General features: G+C 41.9%; 1 protein-coding gene and 1 long non-coding RNA gene across 5 annotated transcripts in view; both read right to left on the reverse strand.

Annotated features, from left to right (window-relative positions):
* LSAMP (limbic system associated membrane protein) overlaps positions 1–23,109 on the reverse strand; it is a 986,958-nt gene that overhangs the window by 741,017 nt on the left and 222,832 nt on the right. The window lies entirely within an intron of this gene.
* Positions 21,838–23,109, reverse strand: part of LOC306802229 — a 117,137-nt gene continuing 115,865 nt past the window's right edge. For all 4 annotated transcript variants that reach the window (XR_013774311.1, XR_013774312.1, XR_013774313.1 and 1 more), the window contains one exon: positions 21,838–22,042. This is a non-coding gene — a long non-coding RNA (uncharacterized lncRNA). The remainder of the gene's footprint in view (positions 22,043–23,109) is intronic.

A 23,109-nucleotide genomic window follows, 5' to 3' on the forward strand; every position in this document is an offset into this window, starting at 1 on the left:
GAGCAAAAGGGCACCAAACTGGTGGCCAGTTTTGTCACCAAGTGCCTGGAGTGCCTATTTTCCAACTTGTGTCACAAGATCAGCCGCTGGGAATGAAAGCTTCTGGGTAGACATTTTCTCCCTACTTGAGACCAACTCCGCAATGCCACAATAGGGTAAAACTGAGTCCTTCACTGGAAGTATCTAGACTGGACAAAGCACCAGGCAATGTGCTTGAGTTGGACAGGGACATGTCTAGGCAGATCTTCTACTCCTTTGCTATTACACAAAAAATCCACTTCTGGGATTCTTTTTAGGGCAATGGAGGAGCCTGTCAGTTCAGATATCAGGTCTCACATATCTTCTGTATGGCCTTGGGGAGGATTATCCTTTATTTGCCTTGATTTTTTTGCTTAAAAATTGAATTGTGTGTTGTTGCCATGCTATATGTTCAAACCAAAGCCTTTTCCAGCTATGTCCTACCCGAAATTTAGGAGGGCAGGGTCTTGGACTGGACTTGAGCCCTGAAACATGATCAGTAATACACATGAAGATATCTTCCCTCATATGAGAGTCCCACTCTCACAACAGTCACAGAGAATAACTAAAGAAGAATGAAAATAAATTCATTAACGAGCAGAGTGGTATCTTTGACCTTGGGAGTTTTCAAACTCACATTCTGAGGCCATTTTATTTGCTTTTGGATTACTTTAATTAGGATGTTGGCTCCCTCCACCCTGCAGTTGAGAATGCTCTGACCCTTCCAGAAGGCTTCATGATTTAGTTTTGCCCAGATCCTTCCTGGAAAGCTTACTGCCAGGATCCAGCAGCATGTATCTTTGATCACAACCCATGACAGGCTCCTGAGTCACTGAGTGAGCAATGGGCTAGAAGTCCAAACAAATGATGCTCAGGTGAGTATAGTCGGACAAGGACACCTGATGGAGTACTAGAATGCAGGAAGGAGGTCTGCCTTTCTCCTTTCACCAGGAATCAGCCTGGCACATAGACAGCCCATGCCTGGGATAACACAGAAATGGCACCCAAATTTCATGTCATCCCTTGCCATTCTTTGTTGCCATTGCTTCTCCTTTACCAAAAGATACTGTCCTTGAGAAATTGTCCTAATTGACACATACAATTTCAGGAACTGAAGGCAAAAGCTTCTGAATTTCTAAGCACACCTTCCTCCTTGTCTCAATTCTGTTTTTCTAGGTGTTGCTATTACTTGGTCCATCACAGCAAATGACCTCTAAGCTTCTTTTTATGCCATAGTCTCCTTCGTGCCAGGTTTGTATGTTAATAATTTTCTCAGCACACATGCACATTTAAAATAAGATAGATTTTCTCTGCTGCAGACAGATACAACCTCTTCACAGTAATTCATTATACTACTATCTCCAAAACTGTTTCTTGGAGAAATATGTGTAGAGACTTGTATTAACAGTGTAGAGTTTTCATGATGATAACTGATTATTTGTTTGACTAGGTCTCTTACGTATCAATCTAACTATTTTGTAGTTTGCCTATGATTTATTTTTGACTGTCTTAATAAAGTTCTAATATTACTTTCAGTAATCAATCTGCTTTCTCTAAACTGCTGTTAAATTCTTTTTTGAACTGAGTGAGAGTTTGAATAAAGAATTTATCCCATAAAACTACTGATCTGAAAGTTATCAATATATTTCTAAATGTCCAAATACAAGCAAATTGAAAAGTGAGATTTTTACCATCAGTTGACATTTAAATATATGCTGTTTTCAAGTACAAAATAATTACTTTAAGCAGTAATAGAGCATTTCTCATAAGATATATTAAAAAAACACCAACAATGAAATTGCTAATGTTGCAATTTAATTATAAACCCTTCTATATGCCAGCACATCTTCACTATTACTTTTGTTGCCAGTCTTGATCTGTAGCATGCTGTCAGTGCAATTTACTATGCTTTTTTTTTTTTCTCTTTAACAAATTACTTTCATAGCTTCTGTTTATCTGCCATATATGGGAAAGCACGGATGAACAAAAGATGATACATAACAGTGATTAAAGTTGAAGAAAAAAATATGAGAGCAACACTGCATTCTGTGAAAACCTCTATGGAGCCACACACTGAAAGGAGAGAACACATACCTGCAAGAGACCAGCAGCAAGAGCTATAGTTCAGCTGTAATTTTGGAAAGCAATTTTAGTATAGCCATTATAAGGCAGGTTCAAATGATTTTGGAATAAACATGAATATTCATTATCAATATTAATGCATTTACCACAGACTCCTTCATTTCTATGCAAGGTTTCACATACAATCTAGCTTGGCTATCCCCTGACTTAAGGACACTGAAATTTAACAGTTTCCTAATACAACATTTGGCTTCACTGTTATTAAAGATGAAAAAGAAAGAGCTAAGATCACCTAGGACTTCTCCCTGAGGGAAGCAGGGAGACATTTCACCCATAATTTTCCCATTTCTGACTCAAAAACTTATGAGTGAAGCAAAGAAAATATTTTAGAAAGACATCTAATGATGATTTTAAAACTGCAAGTGAAGTAGAGCTAACCACATCCATGGGTAATCTAATTTATTTTATGAAATGAATACAGGCAATAAAGAGATTCCTGTACACTCATATGCACCCACTCATACACCAAAAATAAAAGCACTTTAATGGTCCTCTCTGTCACAGTAACAGCTAGTACCAGTCACTGGGTTTTGGTGACTGTCCAAGCTTATTGACTGCTGATGGAGGAAACCTTTCCTGGTTTTGCCCTCTAACGCACACCTGGCACTCAGCACAAGCACTCAACCTATATTAATTTTATAAAGCACTCCTAATGATGCTGCAAATTCAGGAAGATGAAGCACATCAGCATCAGCAAGGTTGCTGTCAGTGTCAGTGTGTTGTTGCTGTCAGATGGACATAATGGTTTGTTCAGCTCTTATGTGGGGTTTGCAGAGAAGTGAGTGCAAGGTAAGTCACAAGGAGGGGTTCAGGCCAACTCAAGCTTGTCCTATGCACAGCCCTAGGTTATCAGATGTGAAGCAGATCTGTGAATCATATAGCAGAGTTAATGCTTCACCTCTTGACAGGCATCATATACCCGTGGAACCAGTGTATTTCCAAAACCATGGACCTCTTTCAAACTCAAACTGGGAGATTCCCAGAAGTTCTGTTTCTGAAAGGAAAATCCTCCTTCTGCCTGCCCTTCTCTACCCACAGCTCTCACTGGAGGACAGGCAGGAGGAAGAAAGTGCAGTAAGCATGAAGAGGAGCATTGTGTGCAAGTGCTCAGGCACAGGTGCAACAGCATGAAAGCACACACGAGGGTATGTGAAATGAAGACAAAAAGAGGCAAGAAACAAAGGATCAGCAATCAGGAAGTAAATACAGAAATGTAAAGGAAGTGGACCAAGAGGGAGTAAATTGGCAAGAAAGAAAGGGAAAGCATTTGGAGGACAGTATGGACCAGGAGACATCCAAGCTCCAGGTACACATGGGAAGATTAGGAATCAAGCATAAACACATACACAGAGTACCACACTGAAATAAACACAAATGACAAATCACAGACTCATTTGGGTGATAAAAGACCTCTGGTACATCATCCAGGCCACTGCTGTACATTGTGGCAGATCTGATTGCACTTAAAACATCCCTGACAGATGGGTGACTCATCCCTGCCTTGAATATCTTCAGTGTTGGTGGCTCTACAGCATGCCTTGGCAGCCTGCTCTGTCATCAAACTGTTCCTAGATTATAAAGTTTTCCCTGATTTTTTTTTTTTTAACTAACTGCTCCCTGTTGTACCTCAGGACCATTATGTCTTAGGCTTGTTTGTACCAACCACTGAGAAAAATGGATCCCCATCCTCTCAATAGTGTTTCTTTACGGATTTGCAGGCAGTGATTACATCTTCCTTCACACAACTTTCCCCCCTCAATGAATATATACCAGCCTCCTTAATCTTCTCATTTATGCTAAACTGTCCAAACCTATCATTTTTGTCAGTCTTCCTGGAGCTGAGTAGAAACTGCATTAATTCAGCTTCCTGCCTCTTACCTGTGCCATGTGCAGTCATGAAAGGTTGAGGACTGGCTTTATTTTCTTTCCTGAATACCATTTGCTTGCCTGAATATCTCCGGCTTTATCCTCCTGAAAGATTCTGTTACATGCAGAGGCAAACACACACGCACGTGTGAGCGCAGACCCACACACATATTTTATAGGTTTTCTGTATATTTTTACTTTATATATTATATAGATTGATACAAGATCCTTGCCTAATACAGGTTCCAACATTAAAAGCTGGCTCAAAAGATAAGCTGGGCCAGCCGTGATGAAGAGAATGAGGAAGGTGAAGCAGAGAATGAGGAAGATGATGATGTAACATTGCACACTGGAAGAAACTCCATTTGATGGTATCCTGATGGTGGACTAAACACTGACTATTATGCAAAACTGTGCTGGCCATATCCATTGCATAGTGCTCATTTGTCTTCCATACCCCTGCACACTGCACCCATCATTCTTTCCTCCTCCTTTAAAGCCTTCACTTACATGACTGGTTAGCCTAGTACTCAACAGGTCTGCTCCCCTATTGTTAAAGTGATGTGCATAAATGGTTTCTACACAATGCAAAAATGCCTTTGGCACTATGATTTTAGTTGCAAATGGATAACCCACATGAGGAAAAAATCAAGAAAGAAAGGACTGAGTAGGTCATTTGAGATATTATGCAGCTGCCTACAATTGCTCACTTCAGATTCTGAAAAGCCTCTTGGGGATTGAATTAGAAGATGGACCTTTAGAAACATCTGGAGAGAATATCCACTCGAGCACCCAAGAATGCCATAGCATTTCCTTTATGGATTTCACAGAGAGAGCAAGTCCCAAGCGAAACGCATAACAAACACAACATACCAGGCCTTGGTGAAAAGACATTATGACAGTAAAGTGACAATCATTTCAAAGAGTCCCTGATTTCCATCTGTGATCAGCTGCTCGCAAAAGCATGCCATTTCTACACCTAACAGCCTGACCTGAAGGTTGGTACTGTGACACCCTCTACCAAGGCCCCACTGGCCCCTTGTTTGCACCATCACACTTCAGAACTAGAGGGTGTGATGAACAGATAGGACTTTGGCTCTAGGGATTGTGAGACATAGGCCTGGCTCTGAGAAAGTCATCTGTAACCAGTTACAGCTACAGCCTAAGTGCCAACAACAGCAAGTTATAGATGTGTCTATGTGGCAGTCTAATGGTCAATAATATTTCTTATCAATACCCTACAGCAACATCAAGCCAAGCATGGTGTTCATTAAGTCTCATGGAATTTCCTGTCTGTTCTATAATCTCTAAGGTTTTACCCAATAGCACCAATCTTAAAAGAAAGTCTGAAAAATCAGTTGAGAAATGGAGAAGCATCTCATTCCTCACAATGAAAAGGATATGAGATGTAAAATGTCACCACTTTGATGTGCTGGCAAACTTCCTGGAATCAGTCAACCAAAGATAACTATGTTTACAAATATTTGGGATATGAAGATACTGTATATAGATTGCATTTTTATTATTATTATAAAAGCGTTTGGGTTTGGTTTTTTTTTCAAGGGAAAGAAATAGCTCTGCAGTATATTCTAAACATATACATTAAAGTGTTTTGTGCTGTGCATAGCATGTTTTCATAAGGAAAAACCTGAATCCTATTTTCTCTCTACGCCCTGATCACAGCAAAGTGGCTATTCCCTTCTCAACTTCTCCCAGAAAGAGGTGCTAGGAGGCTGGTGGAACAGCACTGGAGTTGCCAGCAGCAGTAGCACAGGTGAGCACCACTATGAAGATCCCTTTATCTTACGGCTTTGTGCTGCTCACCCGTAACTCCCTTATCTAAGAATCTCCCATGTAAAATCAAGAGTAATAACAAAATCCCTTGGAGAATTCATGGAGTCCCTTCAAATGATACAGCCAGGACTGAGTGGGAGAAATAGCTGTGGATGACTACAGCTTGTTTCTGTTGCTCCTGGCAGATTTTATTCAGGGCAAGGCCCAGGACCTGCTGCCCCTGGATCTCCACAATCCAGATAATTGCTTTTCTATTCTTTTTACAACTGACATTTCATTCTTAAGACAGGAAAATCACTGAAATGCAATAGAAAGGGCTCTCACAGCCGTGTGAATTCTGTTCCTGCCCAGCTGGCCTCTACACTATGCCAGTTTGGGACTTCTCACACCCAGCTCTGCCAACCCCACTGCAGCATTCCCTGCTTTTCCTGGTCTCAGGCAAGCTCATCTGCACAGGTCTGCTTGGAGGTGAACCTCATTGCACCCTACAACCATAATTCATCCAAAGTCTCACCCCTCTGCTGTCCTACTAATGCACCTTGATCCTGAGCAAAAGCCCCTCCTGCTATTCCCATTCCTGTGAAAATCCATTCCTGTTTAATTGCTGGCTCTCCAGCTTTACTGACATCTACATTTTCATTTGTCATCTTTTCTTGATTCCCAGCCTTTTTCTCATCATTCCCTGTAACAACAGACAGCATGCCACAACCAATTTCACTTCCACTCAGCATTCTAAACCTCATCTGAAGAACAAGTATTACCCCACTAGAAAACTAACCTGAAAGCTATTGAGCTGACCGTCAACGGGCTCCATGAAACACAGGTAAACAATTAAGGCACAGTGTATGCAATAATCACCCTGCAGAGCATTAAGTCCCTGTCATTTGAGTCCTGGATTAATGGTGGTAATTGGTGTGAGCCCATTCTCACCCACCAGAAGAGTTTCTCCAAGCACGGGGAGGCTCTCTCTTGCCTCTCTTATCATGGCTTTTTACCTTCTGCTTCCTTGTCAAATAACCATTCACTCCACAGCCCAGGACTGCAGGGCTTGACTCATCCCAGTCAGTTATCAGCTTGTGGCAAATACCAGTGAATGCCAGCATTTAACACCATTCAGTGCAGATGTAAAACTCATTGGATATTTCACTAGATAATAAAATGCCCCTCCCAAAGTAAGGGCAAAGAATCTACACAGAAACAGCTGGAGGGAGACCATGCATCATTTCTCTGTTATTAAATATGACTTGTGTGGCATTCTTTAAGTGGATGAGGGAAAATTGTGCTCACATCTATATATATGCTTATTTGTGTTTGGGGGAATCAGGATTGCCAGCACTCAAGATCAATCAGCCCTCAACAGGGTTCAAGGTTTGGAGAATCATGCCTCGTTTGCTTTCCCATTGTAAATGTTAACTAAACATAGCTCTGGGGAGAAGCGCCAGTTCAATCGCTGTGGAGACTACCCTGCCAAATTATTTTTTCAGTCTCAGCGCTCTAAGCTCAGAACAATTCCAACTACCATCAGCAGAGCTACTCCATAATTGCAGTCAGTGTGGATTTTGGTACTGCAACTCCTTTCTCACCCACAGCAAGAAGATGACCTAGTTTAACCCCACAGCAGTGCTCCCGAAGAGCTCTGCCAGACCTGCTTTTATCCTACATCAGATACAGCACTGGCAGCAACAATGTTTGGTTTGTCAAAGTGGCAGCCATAATATCTCCCCTGCACCACCAACGTGCCTCACATTTTACCACAATGCCTGCTGGATAGACCAACCCTGCTTCATAGCTTGGACAAAATAAAGTCACAATTAGCACCAAGGAGATGAACTTATGCCTAGTTATGCCCATTTGAACCAAGAGATTTCAATTGAAGGATAATTGCAGCAAAATCAAGTGCTCTAAATTAAAGTAAGAATAGAAGAAAGAACTGAGTATATGGATGTGGCCATGGGTGACCCTATGGACTTGTCAACAGCTATATACTGTGCTGAAAAGTACTGTGGCATTCCCTGCCTCTTCACTTCAAAATTGCCTAAACCCATGCTGGAAGTTCCTAAAGTTCAGTTCCTGCTAGATTTTGACTATCTCTGTTCAAGGCATCAGGATACCTGAAGAGCTCCAAGGTAGACCAGGTTTTCTCTAGACTTCTCTGAGTGACAGCTGAGAGTCCACAAGTCCAAAGGAACACATTGCCCTCATTTCCCAATTTTCCTTTTCTCTGGAAATGCCAATATTTAACCAGATCAGAGTAATCTACAGAGAGAAAATCTGACTTCGGGAATCTGTTTTGAAATGAAGGAGGGAAGTAGTTCACTGCACAATTCATTCTCAGGGAGGGAAGGAATCAGTTTTCTCTGCATGGAGCTCTCATGTGAGCACATGCAGGATATCTTCCCTTCTGAGCACCTCATTATGCAAAATATATTGACAAAAATGAACAAGAGAAGAGCAGAGCAACAAAACAGTCAGATAATTAGAGCAGTCAAAGAATGAAGGGTCAAAAATGCCTGTTGTGGCTGTGAATAGGAGACAGGATATCAATATGAATAAAACAAAGGGAAAAAAGCAAACGCAGACCAAACCTGAGACCAACTTTCTGATGACAAGGTATGGCAGTAGTTTGTGGAACATCTCCTAAAGAATGCTACTGGACCCTTGCTGCTAGAAAACATATCAGGAAACACGGCTCAGTGTCCAAGAGGCAGGCCTGCTACAGCTATGTAGCTACAGTTAGCACTCCTTGCACTTTCAAATGGATGTTTCCATCTGTATTCCATGTCCCGAGCTCACAGGCAGCCTGCCACTGTGCAGATGTTAAGCAGATGTCATCTCCCTCCCTCCAGTGGTTAAAGTGATTTCAGGATGAGATGGTAACTAGTCCCTGAAAGGCTGTGTGCAGAATGCAGGAGGGTGCAGCGTGTGGCACTCTGGTGCAACTGAGGGCTGGGGCTCATCCAGGTAAAATGTTAAGCTATGCTGATGACACAGGCTGATATCTCAATGCATTTGTGCACATTGACTCACTGAGTTGCTGCTGAGGAAGCACGAGGAGAGGCTCCACTGAGCAGCACAGTCTGTGCCCGACTGTATTGGCCATGGCATTCATCCAGTCCCTTGTCTTGTCTGGAACACCAGTCAACACCACATGCTTCAGGGAAGGTACAAGTTCACCACGTGGACAGGTGTAGAACAGCTTATCCCTCTATGCCAGGCTTTGTCCTGGGTTTAGAGACCTAGAGAAGCCTTAAACCTTACTGACTGCATGTGGGTGGCTCTCCTTCCCAGAATGTATTCTCCTTGATTAGGACAACTTTGACTACTCTGAATGGATACAAGATCTTATTTTTTTCTGAATTCTGAAAGATGGCTATTGATGATATTACAAAATGATTTCTTCAGCCAACCTGTCTGTTACAGGGGAAGAAATATTCCCACTTTTTCATCTTGTAGTGCCATCAAACATCTCCTTGTTCTTTCATCTAAAAACTGAAACACTCCTAGGAACATACGGACTTTTCCATATTTCTTCTTCTCAGCAACATACAAGCTCTGTGGGCCCTAGACTTTCAAAGAACTTTCTCTTTGCATGAAAATTCTCCCAGGCACATCGTTATTCCCATCACTCCACTCTCAGGAATCTCTCTTTTGAGACATCCTGGCCAGTCCTGCATGCATTTTTGCAAGTGAGGTGCCAGCACTGGCACTTTGGGTTTGATCTATCCACCACCACATTAACATGCTGCAAATCTGTCCCTACAGTCTCTGCTTCTTTCTGCTTCGAGAAGTAACACAGCAGTGCTCTGGTAGTTTCTGTCTTTCCTGTGGCCTTCTCAGCCTTTGTAGTTTTTTTTCAGGCCTTCGCTTCGCATGCCCCACACTTAGTGCTAATGTGGTGTGCATTCAAGAAGTGCATAAACAAAGGATGTAATTACTGTGCCTCTGTTTTGGGAATGGACATATAAGTAAGTGGCCTTTTCAGAGCATTCCTGTAGAAAAAAAATTGTGTTGTGTCTTCACTAAAACCATCTATTAGTCTTTTCAATTATAATCAATAAATCAGTTCCCTTTTTTATATGGTGATGTTGGCTCAGCTGTGATTTTCTGATGACAAAATTCATTACTCAATTGTCTCACTGCTTCCTTTCTAAGTTCAAAAACATCCATTAGCACCACAATGTGAAGCCCCATTAATCTGCTTTCATTATAATAATGTTCTTATTCTTTCTTAGCATCTTTATTGCATCCCACTCATCCTTGTTGTCTCATAGGAGCTTTTAATTAATGCACTAAGAACTGATATAAAGAATCAGCTTTTTTTTTTTTTTTTTTTTTTTTTTTTTTTTTTTTTTTTTTTTTTTTTTTTTTTTTCCCTTAGATCTAGCATTTTTGGTTACTGGACAGAAATTAACCACATTTACTCAGGTGATCCTATTATAGAATGGAAAGAGCTGACAAATGATGTGGTCCGAATGCTTCAGAGCTGACTTGATTTTGCAGGGTAAAGTACAGTCAAAATAACCTTTTACAGGCTCCAAGTACTCATTTGATCTCGTTCCACTACTGTCTCCTGAAAAATCTTTCCCAAAATGAGAAGGATCTATCACACTTATGCAATGCTGTGTCCAGACTTTGATTTGTTTCATAATGCAAATCAACAAATGTACCCTGCAGCAAAAGAAACTGCTGGTGGGTTTCACAGTAAGGTGAGAATGATTCCCCAGTTACTGGAGGTATCAAAAATGATGTCTTACTCCCCTCCTTTGCCCACAAACCTGAACCCTGCCTTGTCACTTATACCCATTCCCTAAGAAAAGAAAATATGGTACAGAATCATACAGGTTTAGTGTCCCTGTTGTATTTCTCGCTGTCTTAGCTTCTTCCCACCTGCAAGACTTAAGAAAAGAAAACAAACACTTGGTCTTTCTACAGCAGACACATACAGTGACTCATATACAGGCTATGGTAGTTGTAAGACCCCTGGGCCTTGAGTCAAAAATGTATTTTTTTTAGTCCTACATCCAACAGAGCCTCTGGGAAGCCCTTTCACTGGCCCCATTCTGTCTTCTGTTTGGGTCACCAGTGCCAGTGACAAGGGCTGTACCACAGTCCTGTCCCCTGCAGTGCTAACTGTGACAGGTCCTTGGTTACCACCAGTGTCTCTGGATGTTAGGGCAGGACAGCTGAATTCAAAGGCTCTTGAAAGCAGACTTCTGCTTTTGTCCTAAAGATTTTACCTGCAGCAAGAGGATGCTTTGCTGCTCCATACAGGGCACACTGTGGTCTCCTCCAATGCTTCAAACAGTATTTGCATCAGTCCTCACAGGGTTCAGCTCAGCCCCCACTTATTCCAAGGTGCTAAGAGCTCATGTGCAACTTAAGCAGCTGGGAAGGAATCTCCACACACATTTTCAAAGAGGCAAAACCAGTTTTTTTGGGAGAAAGGGCTTGGAACTTGTGGCTGGCAATTTGACTCTGTATATGCTACTTGAGAATTCCTTTCTGTGAAGGAAGATGGCATGCATTTGGGTGAGGGATTAAAACCAGATGAAAACCATTTGCCCTGCCCTTCCAGCACGTTAGACAAGAAACAACAAATGAGGAATATTAAATTCCCTTCCTTTGCTCCTCACAAAGGGACAAACAAAATTGGTGAACAATGGTTTTCTGGACATCTCTAATGAAATCACCCCTGCACCTTAAACATTGTTAGTCAATGGAAAATTGGCATGTTTACTTCCTTCTAGGAGTCCAAATGTAGAACTGCCTAGAAAAACAGGCAAACAAAGGGATATGTTGTGTGCTGATATCTCTGACAAGTCAGAGGGAAGAAAAAAATTCTACACATATTATAAAATTTATCATTAGAAAATAGAAAACCAAACCCAAGAACTTTGCATGATACTTCAAAAGAAAAGAAGAAAAGGGGAGGTGGAAGGGGAGAACAAAAGGAAAAGAAAATCTGTCAAGAATTTTCTCACTGCAACCAAAATGCCTCAGTGAGCTGAGATACAGAAACAAGCTAATTACTGTCTTTCTTTTACCCTTCCAGTTCTGAACTCCACACACAACATTTTTTGTGATTATTAATAAAGGAACACTTTCATCTCTGTCTTATTAAGAGTTCTAGGGGTAAGAGAACAGTATCTGACAGATACCATATGGGATAGGGTAGAAACCGGAAGGAATGAAGGGAAGGAAAATATAAGCAAGGAGGTGACTTAGAAATCCCTCCATAGTTCCTAGGATGTATGTCTGAAGTACTAGAGTTTTTTATACAACTGGAGCAATTTCTGTTCTTCTATACTCTTCAATATTTATTTCCAAGGTTCTGAAGCTTAGGGTGGCAGGGAACAGGACATGTCCTCTGCACCAAGAAAGGGCATCTGTGTCCATGAAAAGGCAAGTCCAACCCTTGAGAAGTTAAGGGAGCTGTGGGACAGACATGAAAAGCATGGGCAGAACTCTGTCAAAGCCAGGAATGCAGACAGAGCTGCCACACTTGCAGAGATGGTAAGGGGAACCCGAGCTGGAAGCAGGAGGGGGCACTGGTGTGGAGAGACCTGGTGTGGATGCCAATGAAAACAGAGATCCACTGGTTTGAAGGGACTTCATATGACTCCCAACTACACATGCTTCAACTCCAGCCTTTGCTTTCAGGTCCTTGCTTCTACAAACATCACAAGGCTGGAGTTAGAAAAACAACAGACATTCTTTCAGTGCAGCCTCCATCCTCTTTGGGGGATTTAATATTTTCCCAGTTTGGAAGAGCAGTCTAGAAGAGCTGCTTATTTGAATAAGCCAGTGCAGATACCAGGAACCAGGAGGCTCAGAGGAAGAGCACTAGCTCACTGCCTGAATTCTGCCTGTACTGCACATTCAAGCACCTGCCTAGATCTTCACAAAGATAAAATCACTGTCTCTCTTTTCACAGTGCCATTGTCTGTCTTGCATACAGACTTTGCATTCTGTCTTATCAGCACTGCAGACCCAGCTAAGCAGGAGATAACGGACCCTTGGATGCAGATTCCTGAACCTGTCTGATAGCTACTTGCTCATAGTAAAACAAACCCTCTTTCTCATCATCCATGAGACACTGGCCAAAGATTATGTTAGGGGAAACACAGAATTTGTAAAGAATTTTTACCTCTGATTGCAATGTCAATATTCAAACTTCATCAGGCTATAAATCTTCTCGAGCAAATGGAGAAGCACAAAATATTGTATAATCTATTTCCCTAAACAGGGAATTTCTGCATGCCCCTCTCAGTGGATCAGATCTCTGTACCTAAAAGTCATGATTTGTTCAAATCAAACCCTGATCTGCTGGGGTTTCATCATTACACTTACCCAGAGGCAACAGCAGGAAATGCTCTGCTATTTAGTACAACATCTTCCAAGAAATCCTTCATTACTGAGCAGAGCTTAATAACCACTGTTTTGCATAGCATGCAAAAAAACCCCTCACAACTAAATAAAACCTGTCCTTCCAATGGAGCACTGTGGGCTTTTAAGACATGTTTTCTAGTATACATAAGGACCTTTGGATTAGTTGTTCACTTTTTTCTCCAAAAAAATTATAGATATTGCATGACTTAAAGAGACCAGTCTTGACAATGCAGCTGGTCCCATCAAATCCATTGCAATTACTGAGATTAAGCTCTGCTCCTGGAATTTTGCTTTGTAGCTGTGGGAAAGCCACAAGGAGAACCTATCCCAGGGCAGATACCTGGTAGACATGCTCACTAATGCACTATATGTCCTCTCTTCCTGACAGAATGATGTTGGCTGAATTTGGGAAAGTGCTAGTAAGTACAAAAAAGAGAGTTGTCAGAACATGTCATTGCCATGCCCATGTTGTGCTAAGGATAATTCTTAGAAGCCACCCAGGAGGTTGTCATAATTTATCCTGCTTATCCTGAGAGAGGATGCTCAGAGGACTCCGTAGATGCACTACTTCAAAAACCTGGATTGGTTTAAAGCAACTTCTTCCTCCAACTAGATCCGTTTGTAGCTTATGTCCCAAAACCAACAGCAAAGATAAGTGGGGAATTTACAAGTCCTGAAGCTGTTTTGCTTTGTAGTGAGCTGTGTAAACAAATAAAATAAAAACCCCACACTCCAAGTATCAGTCACAATTACCCCTCTACCCACCCATACTCATGAACCTTTGTAACATTGAGTCTTCAGTGTTGAAGGTGGACAATGGAGTTTTTTAAAAGAGATGAAAAAATCTGGGCTACTCTGCTGCCACCACCACTGGTACAGTAAATACTCAAAGGAATCTGTGTAAAAGAAAACCTGAAAAGCTTCCTGAAAAATGACAGTTTATATTCTCTTTGGTTTAGGAGGGGCTAATAGGTGGCAGAACAGCTCTTTCAGAGCAAACACTGCTTTTACATAAAACAAGAGTTAATGATTCTGCTGATTTACAACCTATTTTCCACTAATACATCCAGCAGTGAATTCTCAAGAGTCTTTCACCATATGCAAATCTGGAACACAGGACAGTGATAGAGCTATGTTTAGCAAGAAGATGAGAAAACAAATGATAGGTAGGAGCCAAAATCTCAAATCTAGGTTAATTTGTTAATGCCTTGTAATGCTTTATTTAAAAAAAAAAAAAAAAAAAAAAAAAAAAAAGACTGACTAATTTTCTTCAAAAAAACTCCCCCTTGCTTTCAAAGTAAACCCAATAGAGATCTAGGCACATCAATTTTGCTAATGGATCCTGGTTGCAGCCTTAATAATTATTATCTCTTTGTGATGGATTAGCCATTTACCCAGATTATACAGACATAGTGAGATTAGATTAGATTAGATAACCCAGGCTCCATATGTTTTTTCTATCTCCCTGTGCAATATAGCAGTTGACTAACTGAATCCCTGCTTGTCTTCCCGGTAATGAGATATCTTACTGCATTTACTTTAAACTCTGTTTTCAATAAAAATTGATCAAATTTCAGAAAGAAGAGGTACTGAAAGAGGTATTTAGATTTGAGAGTTACCCTAATTTCAAAAGCCTAATAGTGATGGGATGTAGGGCCATGCAGCACTCTTCAAGGGCAGCTGTTATCTTCACAGAAAGGAAGCAGAGGTGAAAAGAAAAACCCACAAATGCAGAAGAGACATTGCAGGTCTCCTACAAAGGTGCATCTCCTGACAGGCTCCTACAAGGAAATGGGGGCACTTAAGTTAGCAAACTGTATAGGATACAATTTTTTTGGGATTGAAAGAGCAAACTTGGATAAATCTTGTGCAATTTTGAATGTATTTAACAGGGTGCAACCAAGTTTTCCTAACTGAAAGGGCAAGGAAGAAAATCTCAGTCCTTATTGGGCTTGTAAGGCTACTTCAACCCCCCAGCAGGCTTTATCATGATGGGATGCTTGGAAAACAAGGATGGAAATGTTGCACGGACTTGGAGTGGATATGATCTGTTTTGCAATCAGAAAGTCCAGAATTTTTTTTTTTTTTTTTTTTTTTTTTTTTTTTTTTTTTAACAAATAAATGTTTATTCAGCTGTCCGAAAATATTAGGGTTTTCAAGACAGGCCTTTTGCTCCAGACCTTCTGTCCTAGAGTATCCCTTCCTACAGTGTCCATTCCACATCAAACTGCAAACATGGATATAGTCTTGTGAAGAGAAACCTGCATTCTGAATGCTCTCTATTGGAAAGGTTGTAGGGCAATTTGGCATCAAAGGCTGGGAAGAAATATAAATCCCTTCCTGGAATTAGTAAGGTCTTGATTCTGCCCTGAGACTCTTTCCACGAAAAAAAATCAGGAGTAGTAAACAGTAAGGACAGCACATCACCTCCGCATTCCAAGAACACTTGACTTAACAGTAAGAGCAGCTTCACTCCATATTATTTTTATTTTTTATTCTGTTTATTTTGCTTATGAAAGCCACAAGAGTCTGGCCATGTAGAGCAGCTTTTATAGATGAAAATGCCATCACTTACTTTATCCACAAGTTTTTCAAGGTTTTCTATGGAAAATTATGGTTAACAAGTTTCTTCAAATGTATTCTGCTAGCTCTCATGGATTCTCCTGTTTGCTCCTTATGCACCCTATGTTTTGCTTAAAGAAATTAAATTCTGTTCCCCAGGTACTTCCCAGATAGAAATAAACTTAAGCAGGTTTTTCTCACAGGAAAATTTGTAAAAAATTTGGAGAAATGCTTAAAAATGTCATTTATTTAGCACAGACCATCAGGATGCTCTGAAAAACCTAAGTGTTAAGGACAGCTGGAGAAAGGTTAGAAAAGCAAGTGGCACTGATATTGCTCTCTGGCTCTTTCTTCCAGGAGTCCCATGCTAGATGTTACACTACACTCTGTATTTGAGTTGGCTTGTTATCCCTTCCTCTGTCCTGCCTCATTCCATGACTTGCACATACACATGTCAGCTTAATTCCTTCAAAGATGGAGAAGACCAACATTGTTCCTTCTCCCTGCCTTGTAATAATGAAAAATTGCACAGAAAGACACCGTAATGCATTGAGGGAACTCTTACCCCCCTTTTCCAAATGGCTCTACAGTGTGGAGATGGGGGCTGCCACCCACTCACTTGATTAAAGTGCTTTCTGCTTTTGAGATTGCCTTTTTCTATTTCCTTTTTTTTTTTCTTTTTTTTTTTCTTTGTTTTTTTTTTTTTTTTAATTTCCCAATAGGTTGGGTGGAGTTCTGCCTTTTTCAGGCCTCGATTGTTTGTATTTTTCTGTTCTGAAGGCTGTGTGAATCACACTTTGATTTACAGTTTTTCCCAGGAGAGCCAGGAGACCCTAATGAAAGAGCAGGCTGCAAGGGTAATTAATACCTACCAGACATTCAGCTGCACCATTAGAGAGCAATATGTGCCTCTGTGTGTGCATGAGCACTGGCAGCTAGAGATGCAAAAGCAGAGATGATGATATCCACTCGTACAGCTCTGAGCACCCTGTTAGCCACAGCCACAGCTACTGACACCGAAGAAAACAGACACCAAACTAAATTTCTGTCACAGGGGACGAATATGCAAGGGGGCTGGGGTCATGGCGAGATGAGGTAACTGCAGGAAGCCAGGGAATGGGCTGCCACTGAGGGATACAGAAGGGAGGCTGGTGCAGAGCATTGATTGGGGATGCTGTGATGGAGAGAAGTTGGGAGGGTGATGGATCACTCTTGCATAAAACAAACAAAAACTAGGCAGCTTGCCAGGAATGGCTTAGGCCAGTTTCATTAAAACTCTTCATTCATCATGCTGAAATGAGGTGGTATTTGTTATTGTGGCCGTGCTGTGCTGGTGCAGGAGCTATTACGAGAGTGGGTGGCAATACAAGGAGCGGGCAGTGGGAGGAGATGGAAGGTAATGAAGGATGGAGGCGACTGGGAGGCGACAGGGTTCAAGTATCACCATCCACTGAAGGGACAAAAATCACCCTCCATCTTCTGCATGGATCTGGGCTGATAAGGCTTCGCCTCCATCCACAAATTTCCAGGATGGGAGAGGATTCCCTGCTTCCAGGGGTATTTATTCCCATCATTAGACCAAATAGTGGCACCAAAACTTGCTGGGGCTTGCTGCAGTGTCAGACTCAGCTGTGGTCATTAATTCACTTAATGTCACCTCAGGAAATCCTAACAGCATGATGCTCAAATAAAAGCACTACACCTGACTGGAGAGGATCTCTTACACCCTATCCATCTCTGCAATGCATTAGATTCTGCTCTCACTGCCCATGCAGCCAGGGAAAGCAGAAACCTGCAGAGGTGGAAACTGCCTCACTACATGGCTGAGACTCCCTCACCCTTGAGTTTATTCTCACTTTCCATTTCATTGCATCTCCCAGGCAGCTCTGAGGACACAGCACCACCAACACAAAGCACACCACCATCCTGCAGTATGAGCTAGGGAGGGCATGGTGCTACCTGCAAGTGCTTTGTGAGTGACCTTCATGCCATCACCAAATTCCCTCCAAAGATGTAATCTTCCTGTCCACTTGCATCCAAACAAACCCCTCTCTGAACAAGTTCCCAGGCAGTGACCCACACACTCCACAGCTGCATGGCTGGCATTAAGGCCAGCCTTTGCTTTTAAAGTCTGGTGACTGCAATTCCTCTAGAGAAATCAGGCTCCACATAAGTGTACCTATTAAGTGACATCCATGCTAGCTCATGCACAGGGACTGCAGCTGTGTAATGTCTATGTGCTGGTGTGTGTGATGGGGGAAGAGAAGGTGAGAGCTCAGTTTGTTGTGATGTGTTTTACTGAGCAGCAAGAATCCCTGCTTGTACACCAATAATAGAAATACAGGAATATAACCACTAAAAATTGAGACAAAAGAAAAAAAGGAAAAAAATGTGTGTGACAGGGAACATTAACACGTATTACTTATTATTTACTTGTTTTCATGCACACACAACAAAAGAGGCCTTGGGGTATGCACATGCGTCTAAGCTGTGTCACCAGCCTGGCTTGAAATCACAGGCCTTGAATTCAACAGTCTGATCTGTTGCCTGGAGTCAGAGATGGTATTTATTTCTATAGTATGTTACCCTTCCAAGAGAGATGCTCTGTATGTCTGAGTGACCTCACAACCAACCTCAAAAGCAAGAAAGTTGTCTCTGGGGAGGCATTTGAAACACTGAAATAGGTGCCTACAGGGCCCTCAGAGGAAACTTTAACATCCCTCTCTGCTGGAGACAGGCTGGCAATGGTGCCTGTGCATTGTGGTGCTCACCTTCCTCACACTCCAGCCCTAGAAACAGGTATGGTCTCGTTGTGAAAGCAAGAGACAAGGCCACACAAGTTACACCTGCAACATCCCCAGTCCATCCCATTAGCAGCTAAGGGGCTTTTTGCTATGTTCTTTGGTGCCACAAAGTATACAGGCTACAACCCAGCATGCTCATTGCCTGTGTTTGAAAGCATCTGTTACAGGAACAGCAGCTGCATAACAGTAACCAGCACTGGCCCAAGATTTTTGAAAGGAACATTTTCTGGGAGAAAATTCAAGTTGAACTGAAATGGCATATTTTTCAAGAAATATCAACTGCACTGAAATCTTCAAGGAAAAATTTCATGACAGCATCTCATTTGGATAAGGCTGAAAAAAAGAGTTGATATTGTATCATATGAATATAACATAAACAGGAAGCTAAATGCCTTGGTAAGTTTGAAGTAAAACAGTTTTAGACTCTTTATGGATGTTTCCAATATTATAACTTCCCCCTCCATTTTTCCTCAGGTCATGTGAAAAAAAATTTTGAAATCTTAGATTTTCCAAAGATGAAAAACTGGTTTTTGATCACTTATAATTTCCCCAGGAATATATATTTTTTTTGCATTTTTACCCATTTTGCATAGTGAACAGAGAATTTAATGTCTTCTCTCCCTAGGAACACAGCACAAGTAATCTCTCAGTGGAGACAACCCCAAATATGGGCATAGCTGTGTCTGATCCAGGAGCTTTTTGAGCCAGTGGCCCAGTGGCTCCCAACATTGTCCATGTCTTTGAACATACATATCTGTCCTTAGGTAGCAGACCTATTTAGGCCGTGGAGAGCTTAGACTTGCCTGCAGAGACTAAAAATCATATCCCTGCACCAGACTGCTATGACTCAGTGTCAGAGACAGGGACAGGATTTAAGTCTTACATTCCAACATTCCATCCAGACACACAACACTCATTTGGTTCCCAAAGTGCAGGGCTGGTTTTCCAATGTATGCCTTGTCTTAGCTGATTTAATAACTCACCCACTAAAAACTTTCTCCAAATGCTTGACCCAAATATTCTCTGCACTTCCCCAGTTGGCTAGTAAGAATAATTGGTCTCTCCTCTTTGCAACATATTCCTTCATACATCAGCAGACAGGCCTCACATCTCCCTTCTGCTTTCCCTGCTCCAGACTTCAACGGCCTTACACCAGGAGTGAGGGTGTAATTTGGCGCATTCACACACAGTTCTTTCAGCCTTCCCCTCAGAGGGCTTCCAGCATGAAGAATTAGTCTGGTTTTCTCTGCTTTGATGGTACACAGGGGTGTTCTTGTTTCTCCAATGTGCATGACACAGCCTCAGGAAACTGGATTTGAAGAGAATCATATTTGCCCATTTACATTGATTGTGGGCCTGAAAGGTTCTAACAAAGCCTATTCTAAAATCAATTCTTTCTGACTTAAAGGGGCCCTTCTACATTCCAGTAATGAGAATAAAATACTGTATTTCACCAAAATCCTATTACACTGTCATGAATATCCCATTACACTGTCAAGAACCAGGTGGTGGTGCTCTATGATGGGCAGTCATCCTGCTTAAAGGCTCAGTATGAACAAGGTTTCAGAAAGCCTGGATCTTTCCCTGTGGTGCACCAAAGCCCAGTGGTTCCCCCTGAGCTGCAGCCACCCTGGTGATTCCTGTCAGTGCAGATCTCCCTTCACACTGCACCAAGTGGGCAACTGAAGAACCTCATTATCTTTCAAGAGGTTCCCATCAACCTACAGGATGAGGCTCAAAAGAGAAAGTGACATCCATAGCTGCTTTCCTGCAGATGCCACTGTGCATATTCAGGAACTAGGGCTGCAACATTTCCTCTCAAGCACCAGATCTTTAGGTCATCTTGGTCCAACTTGTCATTTTGATCCATGTTCTCCATCTGGTAATTTTTACCAGCAGCCCCAGGAAGCTGAGGAATTCTTGTTTAATGGACACACAAGGATATGGCAGTCCTATCAGGTATGCATACTTTTCCCTCCTTTCCATATTTCTGAAATATCCCAAATCAAGGCTCAGACATTTCAGCTTGGCCAAAGAGGGAAGGGAGAAAAGCACAAATAAAATCTGAATCAAAACTTCTGAAAAGTTGAGGAGGATGAAAACTCTTGGGTCCAGATCCACGAATAAACTTTACAGCTGGCACTTGTTTGCCTTCATTACAAATGAATGCAAAGCTCTGATTACACCACAAGTTTCAAGGAGCTTAAAAGCTAACTATGGATCAAACTTTTTCTGATTAAGCCATGTTCCACCCAGTCAAATTAACTCCCACTTTCTCCAGATGGTATCCCCCTTCACTTTTCTAAACTAAAATAAGTGTGTAAAGGAATCCTTCGAGGTTGTCTTCCCACCTTTCATTTCAAAGATACTGCTATTTCTTCCACTCCTCTCAGAAGAAATCAGGAAGGTAGGGCACTGCAGCAGTACCTCCTTCACTTAGAAACACCAACTAAAGCCCCAGAAATTACACCTGACCATAGGAATACACTTTTTATCTAGGAGAGTGATCACTGGAATAGGTTGCCCAGACAGGTTGTGTAGTCTCCATCTGTGGAAATGTTCAAAGGCCAACTTGACGTGGTCCTGGGCAGCCTGGTCCAGCTGGCCCTGCTTGTGCAGTGGGGTCAAATTAAATGGTCTCAAGAGGTCTCTGCCAAACAAAACATTCTGTAATTCATTCAACATCTCAGGGCTTTGTTTTGCTGAAATTGGGGGATATGCAGCAGTTTTCACAAAAAGTTACAGAATACAGAAAGTCTTTACTTTGAAAGGGCCCACCCTTCAAAAATAATTTTGAAATAAAAAGTAGGAAAAAAAAACCCAGTAAATGGATAAACTGAAAGTGTGATAGCTGCACAAGTATGCTAATTCAAGGAAATGCTAGAACTACATGGCACATATTCCCTAAATAACAAGATATATTGTGTCACTCACTTCATGACTTATGCAGCATACAGATGAGTGAGGAAAGATTTCTCAGCTCCACGACTTATCTGTGCCTTATCAAACCTTAATATTCTGCCTGTCTAGTTTGCTCTTTATTTTCTTCATCCTTTTTTTCTCTTTCTCACTTTCTTTCTCACTTCAATAATTTTTCCTTCTTTACTTTCTCCTCCTTTCTTCCTCTTACTCACTTTCTTCTTTATCTTATTAAAAAAACAATAAAAATCCAACTAAAATGCTGATAAAAAGAATAAATTGACATTTTTGGAGCCTATAGTTGAGATTTACAAGGCTGTCTGAGGTGTCCACACATACAGCCCCCATTTATTTACGTGGTAATTCTAACAAAAAGCCCTCTGACTCTATGGACAGAACCTGGAGTGGATTTCCTTGTCCATACCCACATCAAAGACTTCTGGTCTTCTTTGGCTTCTTTGTAGTGATGCTCCAACCTGCCTTTATTGATATTTTCTTGTGCATTGCAGTCTGTGGTGAGAGATGACAGTGCTAAGACCACACCTAGTCTGCAAAATGAGAAGGTGGATATTATTCACAGAGCTCTTTTGATATCTAACTAATAATCAGCAATTATCCCAGAAGGTAGTGCCAACTACTCCCCACACCAGTAAATACCTCCCCTCCCTTGCTACACATAAGCACCATTTCCAAGTTTCCCCTGACAAAAGGGCTGTGCTTTCTGTTGAGGTGTGCCACCCTGACACGCCAAGCATCCTGGGCCACACTCACCTCCTGCAGGCCTTCCACAAATCTTTTATCAGTACCCTAGTAATAAAGGAAGGGAAGAACAACCCACAGCTGCCATTTCTGACAGGTCACCAGAAACCTGAGAGCTGATCCATAGAAAACTGGACTTTTTTGCAGACTGCCAGACACTTCCAGACCCCACTCTTATCTGGCAGTTGTGGTTGATTTGTTCTGCCCACTGCCATCGCATGGGATTCCCCCTGCCCTGTGGCCAGATCTTGCAGACTCAGAGGGGCTAATGGGCCAATTGCCAAGTTCATGTGTAGTGGGTCTCATCTGGAATTGGCTGGAAGCAGGTGGGAAGACACAAGAGACGAAGCAAGTGGCGTGCTGTTAACAGATAACCAGGCCTGACAGCCGGACTGGCATGGCCTGTCCTCAGAGGGGAGTGGAGCGTGTTATCTCCCAGCTGCACGTGCCCAGCAGCCCCTCACAGTGTTCCGAGGGGAGATTTAGGCACACACACAATAAAACACAGTAACTCCCATCTTCTTTAAAACACGTGAATTTATCTGCTCCCAAGGAGAGAAATAAAATGGGAATTCACTGTGCTGCCACACATTCCTTGAAGAAGGCATCCCATCCGTGGTCAGGGTGCTTCACAGGGCTGTTCTCACATGGCTGTTCTTCAGCTGGGAGAGCAAATGCATTTTTCCAGGGGTCTTTCCCAAAACTCCAGTGGAAGAAATGAGAGAGGGGATTCTTCTTGGATATAAGACCTCTTTGAATCTACACTGGGTGCAAATACATGCTTGTATCTCTTGAAGATTTTCATAGTTTTCATAGGGAAATATTGGCTACTTTGAGCATGAAGCATCATCACAAA

The sequence above is a fragment of the Erithacus rubecula genome (assembly GCF_903797595.1).
Source record: "Erithacus rubecula genome assembly, chromosome: 1".
NCBI classification, from domain to species: domain Eukaryota; kingdom Metazoa; phylum Chordata; class Aves; order Passeriformes; family Muscicapidae; genus Erithacus; species Erithacus rubecula.